The following is a 14,770-nucleotide window of genomic DNA, read 5'->3' on the forward strand; positions in this document are numbered from 1 at the left end:
TAGGTATCTCTCACTCCCATTTTTTTATTGGGGAATATCACTAATTTCAAGGTGTCATTGGATCATTTTTAAAGTACATAGAATATGTATAAGATAAATACAAATTTCTTCTGATAGAATTTCATAAACAACATTGCTCTTGTCAAAGAGTTTGTAATGATATTTTAACAGTAGTTTTTCTAGGGAAAAATGGGATGGTGAACGCTCATTATATATATATAAAGAACATCCTTACAAACAAATATGCTGAAAGACTGCATATTTTAAAAATGCCTGTATAAAAAGGAACGAAATTAAAGAACATGTACAATGGGCTCAATCGCACCGTTGAAGCCTCTGTCTACAAGTAGCATACAATTCAAGAGTTTAAAGTATTTTGCAGCTCTTCAGAAATAGATCCTCCTTGTAGCATGTAAAGCTACTGTTTGGTTAAATTTGATAAAATACTTTCTAAAATGCACTAAGTAAGGAAGCAGGGGGACTGCCTGGCAGAGATGCGAGAGGCAGGGCATTTTTACCCGTGAAATGGGGATACTAATTTTACATCTCTCGTAGAATTCTTGCAAGTTTTAATGATATCATGGCTATAAAGTGCTTATCATGGTACTTGATGCATAAGAATTGCTCATTCAATGTTTGCTATTGTTACAGAATTATTACTATATTTTTAGGGCATACACAACATGCTAAAAGTTCAGGGGCAGGAGTCACAGAAGGAAGTGTTCAGAAGATGTGCCACCTGAGCCTTATCTAGAATATGAGTATACAGCTGTCATGTAAAGATCGAACGGGGCTCCCACTAAAAGAATTATAATTATCAGTGAGGTTGCAACTGTTAATTGAATTTCAGACCACTTATCTTTTCTCTGCACAGTACCAAAAGTAACTAAATGGCAGATGTGGTACTAGGAAAATCTTAGGATTATCTCAGCATTTAAGGGCAAATCACTTAAAATATCTATGTTACTGAAATGGAGGAATTTCCTTCCTTTCTTGCCAAGGTCTGGTGAGGAAGAGCTGTTTTTAGAGCAAGTTTCTTCCAAAATTAAAAATGGCTTCCATGAGGATTTTCACTGCCAATATGAGGCTGTGTAAGTCGTTTCTGTTTCATGCAGGAGCCACTAACACTTAGAATTAAATCAGCCGAAATCGGAGAGCAGGGCTACTGCTGGGAATGTTCCTGCTGCAGCAGCAAATCAGAAGCATCCTGTGATTTTTTTTTTTCTTCCATGCAGCTTCTGGCCCCACAAGAGTGACGCTCGAACAATCCCACTGGTACCAGCGAAATTAGCTTTTGCAAATGTTATGAGAATTTAAACTTACTCTGAAATACACACAAATTGGAGACACATACATGATGCTATCAGTTATTAATGTACTGACGCAATTAGAAATAAAGCCTGCAGACCAAGTTGAGTTGTTTTCATGAATGCTGGGGTTGAATAGGCCATCTATGCTTGGTCTTCCTGTCTCTCCCAGCAGGCGAATCAAGCAAGTGAATCAAATGTTAAACTTTCTCTCCAAAAATAATGAAAAAAGGACTGAAATTTGTACCCCAGCTTCCAACCAGCGTGTTTGTGGTATCTGGAGAATTCTTCTTGATATTGTGTGTTTCTGTCTCTTTCCTTAACAAGAGATTTGGTCCTTTCAAAGATATTTGTTCTTTATGGAAATTGCTGGTTTTCACACCAATATGGGGTCATATGAAATAGAACGCAGGTGGAAACAACGTAAAGGGAAAACAAGAGATGCAGCACATCGATGGGGGCAGCTCCTGGCAGTGGATATTTAAGACCATTAAGATTAGCGCTTCCAGGACTTTAACTCTCCTCTTCCTTTTCCAAAAATGTGAGAGTCACTGAGGCCTAGAAACCTAGGCCCCCTTGGAACCTGCCTGAATCAATCCAGAAATGATTATTAAGTTATAGCCAGAGATGAAAATCTACCAGCCAGTGGAGTCTGGAATGAGTTTGACTTGTGTAACCTTTGCATGGATGGGGGACTCCTTGTCTTGGAGTGTTCACCAAGCCATAAACACGCCCTAATCTTCACTCTATTTTCCCAGTCAGATGCAGCTTCCCAAGCAGGTGCCTTGTTTCTTGGCTTCCGTTCCAGTTCCCCAGGTTGGACTGTCTCTCTTTTCTGTCTTCAGCAATCTTGGCTAGGGCCCTGACCTCCTGTCTAGGCCTGGTCCATCTTTTCCTCAGCAAAAGCTGGTCTCTGTTACTGTTCCTTCAGTCACTGGGGGAAGTCTTGCTCCCATGAAGCTCTTGATTCAATGGTCCACTAGCCTAAGGTACCTCTCTGCTTTGTCTCATAACCAGACCAGCCACATGCCCCTTGAATACACACCTGTTTAGGCCCAATAAGAGTTCCATATGTTATTTTAAACATGGGCTTCTGGCCATTTCTTTTGTGAGTCATCCCTACAGCCGAATTGGTCTACTAACCCCAGTCTAGAACGTTGGGGGCTGGCCTAGACTCCCGAGAAGGGTCTGATGAATTTGTTCTCAACAGCTGTGAGCAGACCTGTGAAGGATCCCAGTGACTCCCTTTTTTGGAGAATGCCTTTGTTTCAATGATATTCTTGCTTGATAACTTACCTACACTCTTCTCAGCAGCCAGCAGTCAATGATATAAAAAGGGAAGCATCCTGGTCTCAAGGTAGGACCGACTCTGTGGTGCAGTTTGTGTTCCAGGGTGAGGGACAGACCAAGATTTTCCCCACACTTGCTTAACTGTTTTCCTCATCAGATCCCCATATCTCCTGCTACCTTTTTGAATGAATCCCCTTATATAATTGGCTTTTCCAAGAATCCCCCTTCTAGGCTCTGCTTTTAAAGAAGCTGACTGAAGACAACTTTCTTTCCTCCTTGGCCCACTGCTAGGATCCCAGGCTTGAGACCCAATCATGAATTAACCGTCTCTCATGCCATAAGTTAGGCTATAAAATCATCTCAGCGTGGCATACCATCTGCCAAACCAGCCAAGGCTATACTCAACCTTATTTTTCTCCCTAACCCCCACAGACCCTAAATATCACCTCCTCTTTACCCCTACCCAAAGGAACTTTGGCAGGGCACAAAGCTTGTCGCATAAGCCTGGAAATACAATGGAACTCTATCGGAAACTGAAATGTATCTGAGTCCCCCAAATCAATGTATCTTACTAAGGGTATCACTGGATCTTGACTTAAAGATGTTAGTTTCTATAGAAGGTTATTATGTACTCCCTTATTTCTTAGTTTGTTGGGATCTGGACTTCCTTTTTGAATAGAGCGGTCCTTTACAGACTTTAGGCCACAAACTATTTTAAGTTTTGCACACAATATGCATTAAGCAACCCACGTGGAAAGGATGACCTCCTTACCATCCACCTGGAGCATGGAACAAAAATAATGAACTGAAGTGAAACATGAAATATCCATAGACTAGCTATTTTTCTTATTCCTTGTCATCTGTATTATGTTCCTTAAAAATGCCTTTGAGGCAAGTGTATTTTGAGTAGAATATACAATCAGCAAGTTTTCTATTATTTACAAATTGCTAAGTATATCCTGTCAAAACATTCCCTAAAAATACTTCACATTCTCTCAATCATGCTAAGAAACACACAAGAACTCAAGGAAGAGTTTGCCTACAGAATATCACACCCTTCTAAATAAAGTTTTAGGGAAACCACATGAGATACTTGGTTCCACTTTCACCCTTTGCTAAAAATTAGCTTATCCATAACCTGCAGAGAAGTTTTCCAAAGGCTTCATTAGCTCATGTTTTTATTAATGATTAGAAATATTGCTGTATTATCAGTCACTAGAAAAATTTAGTGGATGCATGGCTAATTGCAGGTATAGGCTATTCTTTCTTTTTCCCCCCTCTTTCACAATTGTTTTTTATCCCACATTCTTACCCTTTCCATAAAAACTGCCACTTCCATGCCACAACTTTTCACTATTTACTGAAATAATCTTAATCTAGTTAAAATTCTGTCTAAACCATCCTTCAGCCAATTGCAAGGCGAATAGAAGCACCTTATATGAAGTCAGGAAGCCTGACTTATTTCAGCTCTGCTTTTTTTCCCCTTTCTGTGTGTGTTGTCCTGTTCGTTTCCTAGTCTTTCTTACAGCTCTCATGTTGATCATCTGTAAAATAAAAGTGTGAGAACACTGAACCTGAAGATATCTTTCAACAGTAACACCCTAGAAGACTGTAATCTATTTCTAGGTGTCTTTTCCCTGTCATCCTATTTCCAGCTTTTCTTACAGCAATGACTTATTATTGGCCACTGCTCCTGGACACAGAGCTACTCCTTAGACTTTTTTTTTTTTTTTTTTTTTTTGAGAGAGAGGGAGAGAGAGAGAGAGAGAGAGAGAGAGAGAGAGAGAGAGAACCCATACAAACAGAGGGAGGGGGTCAGGGACAGAGGGAGAGAGAGACTCTTTAGCAGGGGCTCTATCTCAGGACAGAGAGATCATGACCTGAGCCGAAATTGAGTTGGACTTAACCGAATGAGCTACCCAGGAGCCCCTAGACCTTGTCTTTTATCCTCCAATTCATCTTTCCATCCTGTGTCCTGTTCCTTCAGAATTTTACTCTCTGCATAGAAAGACCCTTGGCCATTCAACAAAGAACTAGGGCCCTGTTTTACCACTAATTAGCTCTACACACATGACGAATGACAGGCACTTCCTGCTCCTCATGGGTGAAACGGAACTAATAATAGCATTCTGTAAGTTTTGAGATGTTAAGAGTTAGAAGAATGAGAGAGAAGTGAGTGTGAAGTCTTGTCAGAAATGCAGTGTATTATGATAAATGGACACATTAGCATGGACTGCTGTGTAGTCTCTCCTAGGTAACTCCTGTTCTTTCTAATAAGACCTTCAAGAGACAAATTTCTTAATCAAAAACAATGACCCTGAAGGTCTTGTGAACGTTCTGCCGATCTGGTGGGGGGAGATGCATATGGCAACTCTCTAGTCATACTCCAATTGACAATTTTGTGGGTAAACACAAAGGGGATTTGTTTAGATTTATGTCTTTATGGGTCAAACTGTTCTAACTATACTTAACAGTATTGTGAAGCCTTCTCAATATGCAAGTTCAGCACATCAGGTGGATCTATGTTTATAGTTTGAATAGTATGCAGAAGCTGGGATGAAAAGGAAGGGGATTTAAGTCAAATCCTGTAAGATTATGTTTTACAATGAATAGTCATCCTGAGGAACGGAAGATTGTGAATTAAAAATAATCCCAGTTTAAGATGATATAATACAGCCTTTGATACCTCTGAAAAACTGTCCAAAACTAAGACCCACGGTATTTAATGGATCAGCCACAGCCACAAAGTCAGATTTTTCTTTTCCCAAATCATTATGGGGATATGGCAATGGAGGCATATTTGTCCAAATATCAGGGCACTATTCAACAAGCCTTAGCCCTGGCATTTAAGTTCTTGGAGCCTCAGTTTCTTCATATATAGAATTAAGATAACCTAAACCACTTGGTTGTTTTGAAGGTTCAATGAAATGATGCGTGTTGAAGTAGCACATATAAACTTGACCCAATTCAGGTGATTAGTCCAGTCCACACATTTAGTATTATATCTGTCTTTTTATTCTCTGAATTTTATACACCATATTCAAATAAAGTATAGGATTTTTGTGTTTAGGAATCATAGTATTATACTTTAAAAACATCTATCACTTCCATCTTCCTTATACACGATGACTAATGCATATTAATTTATCCAATTATCATGCATTGAAAGTTTTAGATAGGAGAGACTGCAATAGCTTTTCCATAGTATTAGGTGTTAAAACCCATAAAATATCTAACCGATATCTTACCGGCTATTTTGTGCAGCAGACTTTCCATTCCCATTAACTGGTGGGGCAAGAATGTTTCTTGCTAGAAGAGTGGGCTGTGTAACAGGCAGATTAACCTCTGTAGAAAATGATTTTAACTTTTCTTGGGACTCTGCCATTTGTTTATTTTGTGATCATATAGAAATTGTTTCATTTCTCTGAACTTCATTATCCTCCATTATGAAATAAGGACAGTAAAGCTGGCTTGGCTAATTTCACAAAATTGTTAAATAGCTGCAGATGACTCTAGATAAGATATGAAGAGATATGAAGTTATAAAAATATAACACTTGATGATATTACAATTAGTGGTATAAATAATTCTGCCATATTGGGTTTCACTCAACTTTAGTCCCCTGATACCACTTTTACAATTTCTGTAGCAGCCAGGGATCACCAGAGCTTTTACTTACATAATATTTTGTATCAACACTATCTTGTTACCAAAATTAATTTGCTTTTAAAAAGAAACCTATCACTGTTTTAAATGGAAAACAAGTGTCACTTTGAAAAATAGTAGATAACTTTAAAAATGAATGCAATTAATAAATGCCATTGAATTCTAGGTAGATGCTGCTGTCTTCTGTGACCCTGACCTGCTCCATTTGTTAAAATCAGAAATTAGTAGATGTTACGAGAGGCATTAACCATTACGCTAGTTTTACACCAAGGCTTTCCACTAGATGTAAGTCAGAAGTACTGAAAAATATTTAAAAGGGGTATCATTCTCACTGTATCATTTTTCTGGCTCTTTCTTAAATGACTTCAAATTATCTTGCCTACCTTCTGTAGGTCATATCCCCATTTGTAGGGGAATTGGTGCCACAGGAAGTGTATTAGGCTGGAAGTATATGTTCTGCCTCAGACCTTGACATGTCACTAATATCCATGAGCCTTAGTTCCTCAACTTCAAATAAGGGTGTTAAGATATAGTATCTCTAAGGTCTCTCTTCCCTGTAATACTCTGCAGGGTATTTTATTTATGCATGAAAAATACTTCATTTAGTAACTATCTGAGAACGTCTAGATTTTCACTTTTAGAAGAATGATCTTGTTCATCATAATGTTCTATCTTTGTAAATAAGGTAATTCTGAACTTCTTTTGACATCACCCATTCAAGAGATGGCCAAGTTTATGGGGGAAATCATGGAATTCACTTTAATACTGCCTGCAGTGGAGGATTATATACCATCAAGTATGTGAAATTATCAGGTATTCATGAGAAATAGGCTCCCTTGACCTCTCCTGCTAGAGTGCTACAGAAAAGTCTTGATTGATAGTATGCTTTTACAACAGAAAAGTAAAAAGGATAGATTACCCTGCTTTGCAAGCACACCTGAATCAATACAGCACTAGATGAATTTGGGGGACCATTAGTTTTGTGTCGATGGGTTCTGAATGATTTAATGATGATTTGAAACTCGGGCCTTTGATAATGTCCTCAATTCTGCAAATAAGTTCATTTAAATTGGTGAGTGACACTGACCTATGCTTCCTATTGGATGTTTTATACTTTAGCTTTCTTGAGACTGTCATTACACATGTACACACACACACCTGTCATATATTATGTATTAGCACAAGGTAGGTCAAAGCTTATTTGCCTTTTTAAAATTTTTGGTAACCAGCTTTTCTTAATGTCTTATTTTATTAAATATATGCTCTCATAAAGTCAATTATCATATCATATGATTATCATAGTAAAGTGACAAATGTATACCAAGAGCTTCGTATTTAAGGACTGGGGTGAGAGGCTTGCTTAGGGGAACTGATCAGTGATTAAAGTGGGGCAGTCCTCCCTCAGATCTTCCCTAAGTCTTCTGTCAGGTACACAATTGCTTGTCAACGTAGCTAATCAATCATTAGCTACTTATCCCCACTCCAAGACTCTTCATGCCCCACACCAATGTCTACCAGTACCTGACTTACCTCTCCTTTGGAATTGCAGTCCTTACCCTGAAAACCTTAGATCTGTTGATGATGCCCCAAACTTACCTTTATTACACACCACTCATTAATTGTTCTGGATTTCTCCTAAACTCTACTCATCTATTTTCATCTTCTGATCAAAGACCTACCTCACTAGACTCAGCCACAATTAGGCCCCCAGAGATCTCACTCTGTCACCTAACCCCAGTCCCCCAGCCCATGTGTATGGGTTATAGCATTGTGTTGCCTCACATGGAAAACTCTCAGCTGTAAAGGGGCGGGGGGGGGGGGGGGGCGGGCAGGGAGAGGGAAGACAAGAAAAAAAATACAGTTTGATTCCTTTAAATTAAAACTGATTATTTTTTAATCAAAGGAATTCTTAGAGTAAGTCATCAATATAAATGTAAAGTAGCTGTGGTTTCTTTCATGGAGGATAAATTAAATTAAAAGTCTCAAGGACAAACATCAATAACAGCTTAAATAAATAGAATGTGTTGGACTGAAATGTCACTCCATTTCTATTTCAGCCTTCTCTGGGAATGCTTCTGCCAATATGTGGTTTTGGCTTTGCAAGGCAAACACAGGAGAAGCTGTATTTTGTCTTTCAGATCTTCAATGGTAATCAGTATAACCTATCACTACTGAATTGGTTAAGCCTAATTATTTTCGACCTTCACATATGCCTTCAAACCAGGATTACTCATCCCTATACTTCAATATCAGCCTAATGAAAATAAATGTAAAGTACCAGAGCATCTTTGATGCAGGACTTATAGGCTCTCTCTCTCTTTCACAGTGTTTACATCCTCATGGGGTGCCTGGGTGGTCTGTTGGTTAAACATGGGACTCTTGATTTCAGCTCAGGTCATGGTCTCATGGCGGTGAGATGGAACCCCTCGTGGGGCTTCACGTTGATAATGTAGAGCCTGTAAGATTCTCTCTCCCTCTGCCCCTCCCCTGCTTGTACTCTTGCTCGCTCTCTCTTTCAAAAAAAAAATCTCATGATTATCTGGGTTGTTATCTGAGCAGTGCTCTGCTAGTCTAATCTGGAGTCACTCATGTGTCTGCAATTATCTGACAAGTCAATTGCAAACAGCTTTATTACCACCTGGCAATTCGGGCTGGCTCTACCTGTCACTTCGCTGGCGTCTCACTTCCACAGCATGGTAGTTCAAGGTTCCAGGAAGGCAAGAACAGAGCTGCAAGGCCTCTTAAGACCTAGAGAGAGTTTACAGTGCCATTTCTTGCCACATGGCAAGTCATGAGGCCATCCTAGATAGATGAAGTAGACTCCAGCTTTTGATAGGAGTAGCCAACTCACATCGCAAAAGGGAGTGGATACAGGGAGGAGTGATTTATTATAACAATCTGTCATGCCGATATACTGTTTCCATAAAGACAATTTAGAAAGAGCTCTTTTATCCTCATGGTCTTACTATTCTTGATTTTAAATACTATGTTACCCAAAGAATTGTAATTCTTACAATTAGCTCAAAGTATTCAGAGAATAACATAGAGAATTTCTAAAGATGACAGCTTTCCAGATGTTGAGGATTCCTAGTCAAACATTCAACTGTTTAATAATAAATTTTTAGTCTATGGGAAATGGTTAATGGTTCTTCTGAATTTGAAATGGAATTTCCTTGCCAAAAAATCTTTTTATTTTTCTTTAAGAAAGCCATTGGCTACATAATTCTTAAGATATTTTATCTAAAGCAACCCACCCAAATGAAGTCTTTGATACATTCTTTTGTTTAGAGGCTTTTTAAATAAATATGAAAAAGGCAAAAGCTGGAGAAAGGACAGTATTATTGCAAATTATTGATATAAAAAAGGAAATTATGAGCATTCGGCTCATCTGAACTCAGAACTTCATTAATGAAGAAGTCAGAAGTCACCGAAGTATCAATAATGGGCATGGTAAGCCAAGCCGAAAACTAGAACAGAAACCCCTAGCATGGTCTGTGGAGTGAATACAAATGCTCCTGTACCTGTCAGATTATACCACTCTCAATTCATTGGCTCATTAACCCCTACCTGTGTCACAGGATGGCTTGGAGTCCACAGAGGTGCCTCATGTGATCACTCCAATAGGGCTCATAGTTCTTGCAAGACAGTCCTCTTGCTGGTGTTCAGTGTCTGGGGGGCTACTATTGTGTGACGCTTCCGTACTGCCTCTGACACCTCCAAGGGAGTGATCACTCTGGTTCTCCTAATCCTGACATATTCATGGTGCTAAAATGTTACTAGATTTCTTTTTGTTCTCGTAGTGCTGTGATCATACTCTATCCTGTGTAGAACTGAGGGCAATGTTGGCTTCCCCATTGTGTACCACATTTTTTTTTACCTGTGGCCCTAGGCTCTACTGCTTATACTCCTATGTCTCACAAAGTACTTCAGGAATTTGAGAAGTCCAGTCAACCTCTGCCTGCATTTTCTCCAGAGTGTTTATACTTAGGCAATGAGGATGGCATAGGGTAATTGTAGTAGTCAGGGTTAGAAAAACAGAACCAAGAGGATATATGCAAATATATATTAGAGAAGATTTATTGTAGGAATCAGCTCACTTGGTTGTAGAGGCAAAGAAATCCCACAATCTTCCCTCTGCAAACTGGAGAAACAGGAAAGCCAGGAGTAGTATAATTTAGTCCCAGTCTAAAGGCATGAAAACCAGGGGTGGGAAATGGTGTAACTCCAAGTCCAAAGCCCCAAGAACCAGGAGCTCAAATGTCTCAGGGCAGGAGGTGGATGCCCCAACTCAAGAAGAGAGAGAATTCGTCCTTCCTTAGCTTTTTAGTTTCCTTGGGACCGTCAATGGCGTAGATGATGCCAACCCACATTTGTGACTATAGGTGTCTTTACTCAGTCTACTGAAGCAAATGTTAATCTCTCCCACATATACCCTTACAGACACACCCAGAAATAATGTTTAACCAGCCCTTTGGGCATCCATTATTTCTGTCAAGTTAACACAAAAATTAACCATCATAGCAATGACCCAGGCTATTTTTCCCATTGACCACTTTTCTCTCCGTTTAAACAAGCACAGGAAGATTCACCCCCTCATCCCCTAGGCAACTTTCCCCACTGAAAATAGGCAGGTACAGTTCTCCACAAGCAAGTAGACACTGGGGAAAGATGACCATCTGTCGATTTCATCAGTTCATGAGACATCTGAAGACATACCTGAAGTTCAGTCTAGACTCAGCTAAGATTTTGGGCATCTAACTTAACAAATATGTTAAGTCATGACATTAATACTTAATTTTCAGGGTTTCTCAGGCAGGAAAGTCAAATTCTAGAATATATAGTGTCAAATCATGTGACAGGTAACCCTAAAATTTTCCATAGTATTATGGGACTTTCCTTTGAATAAACTTTTTGAAAACACATTGAGAAAACAGCATAGTATGGTGAAAAGAGTTTGGAGTCAGACAGATCTTTGTAAACTAGCTCTCTCTCAAATTAGCATCATGTTTTTAAGGTATGTTTTCCTCATATGGAAAATAAGGATAATAAAACTTAATGTAGGATTATTTCAGGGATTAAAGAAGAACATGTGTGTAAAGCTTCTAGCACGCTATTTAATAAGAGGTAACAGCCTTTTGATACAAAGAAGCTAGCATTGTTTTTGCAATCCAGCAATTTACTTCAAACCTGAGAGAAATTATTACCTTCTTGATTATGTATATATTAAAACAGTAATTTCTATATATCATAATATTATATGGAAATGATAATTTGTATATTAATTCTTAGTATTGTTATTAGAGAAGAGTGATGATAGAGAAGAGATATGAAATAGTATAAGACATCCCTACTATGACAGCACTTTAAAAGTAGAGGGGTGCCTGGGTGGTTCAGTTGGGTAAGAGGCTGGCTTCAGCTCAGGTCATGATCTCGGGGTTTGTTAGTTGGAGCCCCACATCAGACTCTCTGCTGTCAGCACAGAACCTGCTTGGGATCCTCCTCTGTCCCCCCCCCCTCTGCCCCTCTGCCACTCTCTCTCTCTCTAAAATATAAACATTTTTTTAAAAAAAGTGGAAATATTGGGGCACCCGGATGACTCAGTCGGTTAGGCATGCGACTTGACTTTGGCTCACGCCATGATCTCACGGTTCGTGAGTTCTAGCCCTGCATTGTGCTCTGCGCTAACCAGTGCAGAGCCTGTTGGGATACTTTCTCCCTCTCTCTCTGCCCCTCCCCCACCTGCTCTTTATCTCTCTCTCAAGAAAAAAAGTAGAAAGTACTACTTTTTCTACTTTTAGAAAGATATGAGGCATTAGAATTCATGCAGCAGACATTTATTGAACACTAGATAGGGAGGAATACAGTCCAGGATGCTGAGGATAGAGTGCAGAAGGAGACATGTGTAATCCCTGCCCTAATGAAAGAGAGGCAGACAATAAACAAATGCTATATTATACATAGGAGGATGAGAAAGGAATATTTGAGTCAAAGAAAATAATTTTCAGTGGTGAGGTGGGGGCATCTCTCTAAAGAAAAGACATCCAAATGGAGACCTGAAGAAGGAGAAGCATCTAGCAATATAGAGACTGGGGGTACTAGTCTGGGGAAGAGCCAAAACAAAATCCCAGGAGAAAGAGCCTGGTATGTTTTCATGGCCAGGCTTAGAGAAAGGGAGAAATGTGGCAGGAATGAGGCTCGAGAAGCAGGAAGCAAGGTAAGGTAGAACCATGGGGTTCTGAGCCTTAAGCCCTGAAGAAAGGGTTCTTTCTTTCTTTTATAGCTGTGTCATTGAGAAGGCCAGCTAATATCACAAGGATCCAAATGTTTGAAATTCTTATTGTATTCAGTATTTAACAAATGATACATTATTAACCACTGAACTACCAACTGCTATTCCTTATGCAAAGAATGAGCTACGGACCATCATTCTGTCTGCCTGCTTGATTTTGCAAAAGACCAGTTAACTATAATCTCCCCTAGCTATAGTCAGTGTTACAGGACCCGCTTTTGCTTGCAAAAATAAGAAATATTGTATTTTGTGAAAGAGAGGGCAATGTGGCTGTCCCTGCAAAACACACAAACCGTTCAGAATTCTATCCATGACCGAAGTTGACCTCTTTGCTTTGTGTGAAAAGCAAGGACTCCATCTAGTTTTCTTATCTTCTTCAAGTTGCCAATTAAACTTTAAAAAAAAAATGGGGGGTAATCTTTCACCTCAAGCCTAGATGATGGGTATGATTTGATCATTCCATCTTCTCTTTTTGAAACAAAGAAGTTTTCATGTGACTCACTGCCAGTCACAATGATTGACTAACACTGGAGAGAAGGAAGGGGTAGAGGAAAGATCTTTAAAACTGAGATGTTGTCCTCTTTGGAGATGTCTGGTCTCTAGCTGCTTTTGTACTTTGGAGGTTCAGAGATGATTCAGTGGATTGTGTCCTTAGATTTTATTCCTGAGAGGAGAGCTCATCATTTTCCCTTTCCTTCTTTCACAATCTGCCTTTTCTCAATAGCACATGGGCCTACGGGAAAAGCCTTGACTTTGGGAACCAAAGGCACTGTGCTCTAACGTAGCTTCACCTCAAGGTGCCAGTCTGAAGTGTGCTGTGGCTAAACATTTGAGACTGTTTTCTCATTAGGAAGTGAGAAGAGTAATCTCTACCCCTTCACGGAATTTGGGTGGGGAACATATGAAAAAATATCTGTATGTTAAAAAAAAAAAAACCATGCAGAATCAAGATGCTTTAAATAGAAGGTATGAAGCATACTGTATTTTACAAATAAAGGAGAAGAAAATCAATTATTTAAGAATTTCAATATGCTTATAATCACATAATCAGATAATCAATAATCAAGTATATGATCATTATTCTATTCTATTCAAATCTGGGAGGATAACAGAAACTATATATGGAAGTAGGTATTATAGAAATAAGGCTGTGTTAGTAATTATGTTTTTAAAATAAATTATAGGATCTTTTTAACCATAATAAGAATAGTTGAGGGGCAGCTGGGTGGCTCACTTGGTTAAGTGTCTGACTCTTCTTTTTGGTTCAGGTCACGATCTCACAGTTCATGGGTTAGAGTCCCACATCGGGCTCTGTGCTGGCAGTGCTGAGCTTGGGATTCTCTCTCTCTCCCTCTTTCTCTCTGCCCCTCCTGTGCTCTCTTTCTCTCAAAATAAATAAACTTAATAAAAAAGAACAGTTGAAAATATCCCAGTTGTTACCACATTATTTGCAAGTAGCATATTTAGGGCAGAAGCCATACTTCTTCTTTTGATAATTCTAGAGAATAATTTCTGTCTAATGTCATCTTAGTTTTATCACATTTGTGACTCTTCTTCCTTCAGTAGATTTTCTCATCAAGAAACTGCTAATGTTATCAGACTTTTAGTTAAATACACAAACAATTACTGCTGTGATTGGGGAGGATATTAATGCCATACGTGACCCATCTGAGGGATAGGAAATTGGAAATAAGTTGTTTACTTTTATATCCTGTTAGCAAAGAGTTTTGAATGGCATGCTATTAATTTCATGAAATAGAAAATGTCTAGTACAATCAATGGTAACCAGGCTTTCCTACAATAGACTTACACAATCCCATCTATTTTAGATTATAAAATTGCACAAAATTTGTCATGGCACGAAAAATCAGTCAAACTGGTGGATATTTCTCTGGCAACTGACCTAGACAGACATAGTCTTGGATAAATCTTGAGGTGTTAACAAGAGAATATTGGAATAATTTGAAATTTGCATGGTCTTACCCTGATTATATTTTCTATCTCTCAAGAATTAAGGACAGGACCTTATGCTGACTGTTTCTACTGATCTCATGGCATTAGGGAAATAAAAAGAAATTCTACCTCACCAGTTGCTGAAGATTAGAGAACTTACTAAAATTAAAGTGTGGATATAAGCACCTTACCCAGTGACCTCAGAAAGGCGAGTGTGGGTGGACCAGAAAGTATGGACCACTTTAGCATAAGAAGAGTTGTCAAT

General features: G+C 38.9%; 1 protein-coding gene and 1 long non-coding RNA gene across 2 annotated transcripts in view; both read left to right on the forward strand.

Annotated features, from left to right (window-relative positions):
- Positions 1–8,535, forward strand: part of LOC132692553 (uncharacterized) — a 33,337-nt gene extending 24,802 nt beyond the window's left edge. Inside the window, exons 2-3 of the long non-coding RNA XR_009616428.2 lie at positions 6,949–7,059; positions 8,321–8,535. This is a non-coding gene — a long non-coding RNA (uncharacterized LOC132692553). The remainder of the gene's footprint in view (positions 1–6,948; positions 7,060–8,320) is intronic.
- The window catches only part of GABRB1 (gamma-aminobutyric acid type A receptor subunit beta1), a 378,808-nt gene that overhangs the window by 40,051 nt on the left and 323,987 nt on the right, over positions 1–14,770 (forward strand). The window lies entirely within an intron of this gene.

The sequence above is a fragment of the Panthera onca genome, chromosome B1 (assembly GCF_046562875.1).
Source record: "Panthera onca isolate mPanOnc1 chromosome B1, mPanOnc1 haplotype 2, whole genome shotgun sequence".
Lineage (NCBI taxonomy): Eukaryota > Metazoa > Chordata > Mammalia > Carnivora > Felidae > Panthera > Panthera onca.